This window comes from Myotis davidii, unplaced genomic scaffold (genome assembly GCF_000327345.1).
Source record: "Myotis davidii unplaced genomic scaffold, ASM32734v1 scaffold2263, whole genome shotgun sequence".
NCBI classification, from domain to species: Eukaryota; Metazoa; Chordata; class Mammalia; order Chiroptera; family Vespertilionidae; genus Myotis; species Myotis davidii.
The window spans coordinates 46926-57303 of record NW_006294798.1 but is presented as its reverse complement, the minus strand read 5'-3'; the positions used below and the strand labels follow the sequence as shown (position 1 = coordinate 57303).

Here is a 10378-nt window from a genome sequence, read left to right as displayed (position 1 = left end):
TAAAGAGCTTCACAGACAAGAAAAAGCTAAAGGAGTTCATCACCACCAAACCAGTATTATATGAAATGTTGAAAGGTATCCTTTAAGAGGAAGATGAAAAAGGTAAAGATACAATTATGAACAACAAACATGCATCTGTCAACAAGTGAATCTAAGAATCAAGTGAATAAATAATCTGGTGATCATAATAGAAAAAAAAAAGAAATAGTCCAACCAGAGCTGCTTGCAGTGAAGCTGTATCATGTTTCAATCCACTTGGCAACTTCTGTAGAGATCTTTACGCAAAAGGTGTTATAATCCATTTGGAAGTTGAGTTGTGTCACCTTATTCTTTTTTTTTTTTTCCCAAACATAGGGCTTTATTATGTCAATGAACCCCAAAAGCACACTACTGGGACCTGTCTGAGCTGACGCCTAGAGGCAACCGGCAGAACAGGCGGCTCCTTTTGGGGGGCAGGTGGGCCCCTCTACCCCCAACTCCCCTCCCTCCCCCACGGCATAGAAGAGAGCTCGAAGGAAGTTCAAGAAGACCATGTGCGGCGGCGGCGCGGGCTCATTTGAGGTGGTAGAGGACCTTGCTGCACTGTAGCATGAGCTGCAGGACCTTGTGGGTGGCATGTTCTGGGTATTTCTGCTTGGTGAAACCCTGGATGATGCTGTGCTCCGACACCTGGGAGCCGATGGCAAAGCGGCGCTTGAGCTGCTTCTCGATGCGGCTCAGCATCTCCTGGTCTTTCTGGCTGGTGAAGCCCTCCACCCCTGACAGGGTGCCCGACAAGGCTCGTTCAGCCTGGACACCTGGAATAGCCTCAGGGCCTCCTCCACTTCTGCCTCCGTGGCGAAGGGCTGCAGCCTCATCTTGCTGAGGGCCTCGGGGATGCGCACAACGACCTCCAGGTGCCGCACAGTGATGGGGATGATAGAGCAGCACTTGCAGTCCCTCTCGTGTTGACGGGCCCCGCTGCGCATGAGGACATACCAGTTCTTCAGCTTCTCCACGGCCTCCGCTGACAGCTGGGGGCCGCACGTTGCTCAGCAGTAGGCGATGAACTTCTTCATCTTGATCAGGTCCACCTCCTCCTCCACCGCCTGGGTCTGTGTCTGCGCACACAGGTGCAGAGTGATAACGTGTTTGGCCAGCATCAAGTCCCTTTCCTTATTGTGCTCGTCCTTAATGATGAAGATCGTGTCGAAATGGGACAAGATGGTAGGCATGAAATCGATGTTGTCCTCTCCCTTCGTCTCATCCCAGGGGCCAAACACCAAGTTGGCAGAAGCCAGGACGGAGCAGGGGAAGTTGAGGGTGGTGGTGATCCCAGCCTTGGCGATAGAGATGGTCTGCTGCTCCATGGCCTCGTGGATTGCCACACAGTCGTCTTCTCGCGTCTGGTCAGACTTATCGATACAGACAACCCCGCCATCAGCCAGGACCATGGCTTTGCCCTCCATGATGAAGTTCCGGGATGAGGGATCCCTCATCACCGAGGCTGTCAGGCCTGCCGCGTTGCTGCCTTTCCCAGATGTATACACCCCAATGGGAGAGCACTTCTCCACAAACTTCAGCAGTTGGGACTTGGACGTCCAGGGTCTCCCAGCATCAGCAGGTTGATGTCTCCTCAGCGAGTGAGTCCATCAGGGAGCCTTTTCCAGGAACCCCCAAAGAGCAGGCAGGCGATGGCCTTCTTCATGTCCGTGACCCCCAAAGATGGAGGGGGCGATGCTCTTGGAGATGACCTCGTAGACATTGGGGAGGGCAGCCAGCCGCCCGAACTCCTCCTCTTCCTGCGGGGTCACGGCCCCAGCAAAGCTGCTGCCAGAGCCATCTGTGTCTACCTGGATGCCCAAGACACGGATGTAGGAGCTCCGGATGCCCACGCCCACCTGTCTCAGCCCTTGCTGGCTGTCAGGCCAAACTTCTTAATGGAATAGATGCCCATGAAGGTGAACCTGTTCTCACCTCATTCTTATGTCTCTTATTTAAATCACTAAACTCTTCCCTTTAAAATATGTTTCTGTATATAATATGCTTATAATTTCCCTTCCAGATACATCCCACTTTACAATAATTAAACATTACACTATATTTTTTACTTTAGCTTAATCTTGTTGGTTAGATTTTAGTTCTTTATATTAGGAATTACTATATATAGTATTTCTTTATGCTCTAAGTAAGGGCTTGCAAAATTTGGTGAGTAATTAGTATAGATTTGGATATTGGAGTCAAAATAGCAGAAATAATTAAGAAGCTTTCAATTTGAAAAAAATATGAAGAAAAATTAAAGTTTAATATCATGACATAGTCTTTTTAAATTTCATCTATTATATATTAACTCAATACACAATTTAAAAAGGATACTATGTTTGGTCAGAACTTTAAAGAGAATGCTGCTAGAAGTTTGGCAGTTTGATAAAAAATTGTTTCTCCAAGTTTGGTTTTCTTTGATGTCTTCTTTTATGCCTTACGGTATATTTATGTATGACAGGAAATGCTCTTAATAAGTTCATAAACAAGTCAGTATAATTTAAAAATCATATATAAAAGAGAGAATAATGGAGAAGGATGTGTGTGTGTTTTGAAAACCTATTTCTAATTTAGGATATGTACTACATACAGTATAAACTTTCTTTTCAGGTAAGAACTATATTATCAAGAATTGTGTCTATTTTTTTACTGAATTTATTGGGGTTACATTGGCTAATAAAATTATATAGGTTTAAATTGTAAAATTCTATAATATATCATCTGTATATTGTGTATTCACCACCCAAGTCATGTCTCCTTCCATTGCCATCCATCTTCAATTTACCCTTTCCTGCCTCTCCCCCCACCTCCATTTCTCTCTGTTAATGACCATACTGTTATCTGTCTAGAAGGGTGGGGGTTTTTTGTTTGTTTGTTTTTTCGGTATTTTGTTGTTGTTGTTGTTGCTGTTCTTCATTTGTTTTGTTATTTTTGCTTTATCCCTTCAACCTTTTCACCCAGTTCCCATACAACTTTCCATCTGACATTGTTCTATTTTGTTTGTTGATTTATTTGTTCACTAGAGTCCACATATAAGTGAAATCATATGGCATTTGTCTTTCTCTGACTGGCATATTTCTTATACAATAACAGTCCCCGTGTCGATTCATGCTGTTGCAAAAGGTAAGATTTCTTTCTTTTTTATGGTGGAGGAGTATTCCATTATATAGCTGTACCATTGCATTTTATTCACTCATCTACTGATGGATACTTGGGCTGCTTCTAGATCTTAGTGTTGTAAATACCACTTCAATGAGCATAGGGATGCATATGTATTTTTTTGAATTAGTGTTGCCAGTTTCTCCAGATAAATTAAAAGAAGTAAAATCACTGGATCATAAGCCAGTTCTATTTTTAGTTTTTGAGGTAACTCCATACTGCTTTCCACAGCAGCTACACTATTTTGCATTGCCACTAACAGTGTATATGGGTTTCCTTTTTGTTACATGCTTGCCAACACTTGTTTGTTAATTTATTGGTGATAGCCATTCTGATAGGTGTGAGGTGACATCTCATTGTGGTTTTAATTTGCATTTCTCTGATGATTAGTGACACTGAGCATATTTTCATATGTCCACTTGCCATCTGTATGTCCTCTTTGGAGAAGTGTCTACTTAGTTTTTTGCTGATTTTTTAAATTGCATTGTTTGTTGTTTTGGTGTTGAGTTGTATAAGTTAGCTATATATTGTGGATATTAATTTCTTATCAGATGTACTGGCAAACATGTTCTCCCATTCAATGCGTTGTCTTTTCACTTTGTTGATGGTTTCCTTTCCTATGTGAACTTTTTTTTTAGCTTGATGTAGTCTGTGTTTTTTTTTAAGATTTTTATTGATTTAAGAAAGGAAGGGTGAGGGGGCGAGAGACAGAGAAATATCAATGATGAACAGCCTGGTCAAGGTGAAGGAAGATGGTGAACATCAGGACAGCAGTGAGGTAGAGAGTGTAAGTGAGTGAGGGAGTGAAAGGGGAGTGCATGGATATGGTGTGTGTGTGTGTGAGTGTGAGTGAGGGACAGTTAGATCCTGAAGGACTTTCAGGAGCTGGCAGACAAGGCTCTCTTAGATGGAGAGCCCCTGCTACTGCTGAAATCACTCCTAGGGTAGCCAGATCTGACAGAAACCATGCCATCTTGAAGGGGAGAGCTGCTGTGACTAGGAGCCCAGTCTCACCAGCACCCAGACTGGTCTCAGACACCACCCCGAATCCTATAGGCACTTCAGACCTGCTACTTCAGCTGCAGACCCATGGACACCAGGACACCATCCTCCACAGATGTGGGCTCCTGTGGCTGTCAGAGTGTATCCCCCTCCAACCAGCCCACTGCAAGAGTCCTGGGCACCATGCATCCCACCAGTGAGTCTCGAACTGTGCTCCCCACCCACCAAGCTTGCAGCATTGGCCCTAGCCCTGGGTATCCTGCAAGCAATCCTCAGACTGCACTCCCCACCCACCACCTGTGGATCCTCCTAGACCCTGCAAGTCCCACTGGCAAATCTTGGCCTGCGCTTCCTGCCCGACAAGCCTGCAGAATTGGCCCTGGCCATGTTCCTCCAGCAGGCTAGCCTCTGACAGTGTTCCCTGCCCTCCAAGCCCATGGCATAACCCTGGCCCCACTTGTCCAACAGCAAGCCTCAGACTGAACTCCCTGCTAGCCAAGCCCAAGGCATCTTCCCAGGCACCACAGAATCGGCCCTGGTCCTGTGCATCCCTCAGGCGAGCCTCAGACTGCCCTCCCCACCAGTTAAGCTTGCAGCATCCTCCCAGGCCCCATGTGTCCCACAGGCAAGTCTCTGTCTGTGCTCCCTGCCTGCCAAACCCACGGCATTTCCCTGGCCCCACACATTCCCCCAGAAAGCTTCGGACTAAGCACCATGCCCACCAAGCCCACTGTGCCACCCCAGCCCCATGTGTCATGCCTCAGAGTCTTGGACTGTGCCTTCTGCCCACCATGCCCACAATATTGACCCTGGGCCCAGTGCATCTTGGTGCCTGGATCCTTCTATGAGTGCACAAATGGGTAGATAAAGAAACAACCTGCAAATGAAAGAAAAATGGAGTTACCAGAAAAGGAATACAATGAAATGGAGGAATGCAATATGTCAGAAAAAGAATTCGGAATAAAGGTCATATAGTTCCTAAACTGGCTGGATGAGAAAGTCAACAACTTATGTAAGAATCAAGAGGAAATAAAGAGTGATATAGCTACAATAAAAAACACTATGGAAAATTTCAATAATAGACCAGAAGACGTGGAGGACCAAATTGGCAAATTAGAAGACAGGGCAGAGAAACACATACAATCTGAACAACAATTGGAGAAAAAAGTTAGAAAGCCAGAGGAGAACCTAAGGGAGCTTTGGAACAACATGAAATGAAGTAATGTATGTATAATAGGGGTGCCAGAATGACAAGAAGAGGAACAAGGATTAGAAAACCTATCTGAAGAAATAATGACAGAAAACTTTCCTGATTTGGGGAAGAAAAAGTCACACAAGCACAGAGAATCCCAAATAAGATGAACACAAAAAAAACCCAAACAGAGACACATCCTAATTACAATGGCAAACGTTAATGAAAAAGAAAGAATCTTAAGGGCTGCAAGAGACAGACAGAAAGTTTCCTACATTGGAACTCCCACTAGACTCTCAAATGAGTTCTCAACAGAAACACATCAGGCCAGAAGGGAACTGAATGAAGTATACAAAGTGATGCAAAACAAGGGACTGAATCCAAAATACTCTATCTAGCAAGGCTATCATTCAAAATTGAAGGGGCAATCACGAGGAACTGTTATAAAAAGAAGAAATAAAAAGGCAAGAAGGAATACAGGCACGAAGAATTAAAATGGTTACAAACAAGTACCTATTAATAATAACCTTAAATGTAAGTGGATTAAATGCTACAATCAAAAGACAACAAGTGACTGAATGGATAAGAAAACATGACCCATACATATGCTGTCTACAAGAGATCCACATCAGGACAAGGGATTCACACAGACTGAAAGTGAAGGGATGAAAATATATCTTTCAGGCAAATGGAAATGAAAGTAAAGCATAACTTACATCTGACAAAATAGACCTCAAAGTGAAGTCTATAACAAGAGATAAGGAGGGCCACTTCATAATACTAAAGATACTGATACAACAAGAGGATATAACTCTGGCAAAGATATATGAACCCAATGTAGAAGATATAACCCTTGCAAACATTTACACACCCAATGTGGGAACCCCTAAATATCTAAAGCAAATATTGGCAGACATGAAGAGAGAGAGGTCTACAGTAGTACAGTCATAGTAGGGGACTTTAATACCCCATTGACATCTGGATAAATGCTCTAGACAGAAAAATCATCTAGGAAACAGCAATCCTAAATGAGTTACTACATCAAATGAATTAATTGACATCTTCAGAACATTTAAACCCAAAGCTACAGAATATACATTCTTCTCAAGTGAACATAAGACATCTTAAAAGATAGACCACATATTGGGACACAGGCAAAGTCTCTCCAAATTTAAGAAGATTGAAATCATATCAAGAATCTTCTCAGATGACAATTTTATAATATTAGAAATCAACTACAATAAAAACAATAACAAAACCTCAAAACACTTGAAGGTTAGATAGCATGTCATTAAACAATGATTGGGTTACCAAAGAGATCAAAGATAAAAAATTAAAAACATCCTGGAAAGAAACGACAATGAAAACACAACAATCCGAAATCTATGGGACACAGAGAACTCAGTCCTGAAAAGGAAGTTCATAGCACTACAGGCCAACCTAAAAAAGAGAAAGAAAGAGAAAGAAAAGAAAAGAAAAACTTGTAACTCTACAACCTAAAGAATTAGAAAGAGAGCAACAGGAAAAGCCCAGAGTGAGCAGAAGGAAGGAAATAATAAAGATCAGAGACAAAATAAATGACAAAAAAGTACAAAAGATCAATAAAACCAAAAGCTGGTTCTTTAGAAGGATAAACAAGATTGATGAACCTCTAGCCAGGCTCACCAAGAAGCAAATAGACAGGACTCAAATAAACAAAATCAGAAATGAAAGAGGCAAAATAACAGCTGACCATGGAGAAATACAAATGATTGTATTAAAAAAAATACTATGAACAATACTCCCAACAAAATCTTCAACCTAGAAGAACTGGACATATTCTTTGAAAAATATGACCTTCCAAAACTCAATCAGGAACAATGAAAAAATTGGAACAGGCTAATAACTATGGAGGAAATTGAAGCAGTCATCAAAAAACTTCCAGCAAACAAAAGCCTGGGCCAGAAGGCTTCACAGGGGAGTTTTACCAAACATTCAAAGAAGAACTAAAACTATCCTCCTCAGACTATTCCAAAAAAATCAAGAGGAAGGAACCGTTCAAAGCTCTTTCTAGGAAGCCAACATTACCCTAATCCCAAAACCAGATAAAGACACAACAATGAAAGAGAATTGCAGGCCGATATCGCTGATGAATGTAGCTGCCAAAATTCTCAACAAAATCCTAGCAAATTGGATCCAGCATTACATTTGAAAGATCATACACCAGGACCAAGTGGGATTTATCCTTGGGATGCAAGAAGGTACAATATCTGCAAGTCAATAAATGTGATACATCACATAAACTGAGAGATAAAAATCAAATAGTCATATCAATTAATGCAGAAAAAGCATTTGACAAAGTCCAACATGCTTTTTGGATAAAAATCCCCAGCAAAGTGGGAATAGAGGGATCATACTTCAACATTATAAAAGCCTTATATGACAAGCCTACAGCCAACATCATACTCAATGGGCAAAAACTAAAACCTTTTCCCCTAAGAACAGGAGAAAGATGGGGATGACCACTCTCACCATTCCTGTTTGACATAGTCCTGGAAGTGCTAGCCATAGCAATTAGATAAGAAGAAGGAATAAAAGGCATACAAATTGGAAAAGAAGAATTAAAACTCATTAATTGAAGATGACATGATATTGTACTTAGAAAGTCCTAAAGACTCCACAAAAAAACTATTATACTTAATAAATGAATTTGGCAATGTAGCAGGAAATAAAATTGACACCCGGATATCTATGGCTATTTTATGCACCAATAATAAAGTTACAGAAAGAGAAATTTAAAAATGAATTCTATTTACTATTGCAACAAAAAAATAAGATACCTAGGAATAAACTAAACTAAGCAGGTAAAAGACCTGTACTCAGAAAACTATAGGACATTGAAAAAAGAGTTAGAGGAATACATAAACAAATGGAAGAATATACCGTGTTCATGGATTGGTAGAATCAACATCATTAAAATGTCCATACTACCAAAAGCAATCTATAAATTCAATGCAATCCCCAATAACATACGAATGGTATATTTCACAGACCTAGAACAAACTCTCAAAAAATTCATATGGAATAATTTTTTTTAAAAAAGACCCCAAATAGCTGCAGCAACTCTGAGAAAGAAGAATAAAGTTGGAGGGATCAGAATACCAGATATCAAGCTATATTACAAAGCCACTGTCCTCAAACCTTCATGGTACTGGCAGAAAAACAGAACATAACAGAGAACCAAGACATCAACGCAAGCCAGTATCCTCAATTAATATTTGACAAAGGAGGCAAGAGCATAGGATGGAGTCATGACAGTCTCTTCAATAAATGGTGTTGGGAAAATTGAACAGATACATGCAAAAAAATGAAACTAGACCACCAACTTACACCATTCACAAAAATAAACTCAAAATGGATAAAGGACTTAAATATAAAATGCAAAACCATAAAAATCTTAGAGGATACCATAGGCAGCAAAATAACAGACATATGTTGTAGCAATAGCTTTACCAATACAGCTCCCAGGACAATGGAAACTAAGGAGAAAATAAACAAATGGGACTACATCAAAATAAAAAACTTCTGCACAGCAAAAGAAACCACCAGCAAAACAGCAAGAAATCCCACTGCAAAGATTTGGAAGTAGCCCAAGTGTCCATCAGTAGATTAGTGAATAAAAAAAGACATGATACATTTACACAATGGAATACTACTCAGCCATAAAAAGGAACTCTTACCATTTGCAACAGCATGGATGGACTTGGAGAACATTATGCTAAGTGAAATAAGCCAGTTGGAGAAAGATAAAAACCACATGATCTCACTCATTTGTGGAATATAATGAACAACATAAGCTGATGATCAAAAATAGATCCAGAGACAGAGACACATCAAACTGACTGTCAAACCTAAGATGGAAGGCAGTGGAGTGGGGTGGGAGGTTGCAGGGGGTGGAGTAAGAAATCAACCAAAGGACTTGTACGCATGCATATAAGCATTATCAGTAGACACAGACACTAGCGGGTGAGGGCATGTGCTGAGGGGTGGGAGTAGCCAGGAGAGGTCAATGGGGGGAAAAGGAGACATATGTAATACTTTAATCAATAAAGAATTAAGAGGGAAAAAAAGAATTATCAATGATGAGAGAGAATCTCTCCTCTTGCACGTCCCCTACTGGGGATTAAGCCTACAAGATGGGCATGTGTTCTCACCAGGAATTGAATCATGATCTTGTTTATGGGTTGAAGCTCAACCAATGAACCACACCCGCCAGGCAGTTTGATGTAGTTTAATTTGTTTATTTTTTATGATGTTTTCCTTGCCTAAGAAGATTTATCAGAAAAAAAAGATTGCTATGAGAAAGTTTTGATGTTTTACTGCCTATGTTTTCTTCTAGAATTGTCATGGTTCGGGTCTAACACTTAAGTCTTTAACCCATTTTTAGTTTATTCTTGTGTATGGTGTTTGAATGTAGTCTGGTTTCATTATTATTTTTGTTTTTTTGCATTTACCTTTTCATTTTTCTTAACATTATTTATTGAAGAGACTATCTTTATCCCCAGTATGTTCTTGCCTTCTTTTTCAAATATTAATTGACCCTGAAGGTATGGGTTTATTTCTGGGCTGTTGGTTCTGTTCCACTGATGTATATGTCCGTTTTATGCCAGTACCATTCTGCTTTAATTACTATGGCCTTGTAGTATAGTTTGATACCAGGTACCATGATTCCTCTAACTCGGTTCTTCTTTCTCAATATTGCTGTGGCTATTTGGTATCTCTATAAAAAACAACAAGCCGAAACCGGTTTGGCTCAGTGGATAGAGCATCGGCCTGTGGACTGAAAGGTCCCAGGTTCGATTCCGGTCAAGGGCATGTACATGGGTTGCGGGCACATCCCTAGTAGGAAATGTGCAGGAGGCAGCTGATCGATGTTTCTCTCTCATCGATGTTTATAGCTCTCTATCTCTCTCCCTTCCTCTCTGTAGAAAATCAATAAAATATATTTTAAAAAAACAACAAATA

The 10378-nt window shown here is 40.8% G+C and overlaps 1 pseudogene; it reads right to left on the bottom strand.

Annotated features, from left to right (window-relative positions):
• Positions 1–552: 552 nt before the first annotated feature.
• On the bottom strand, positions 553–10079 carry LOC102770590 (annotated as a pseudogene).
• Between the last annotated feature and the right edge of the window lie 299 nt (positions 10080–10378).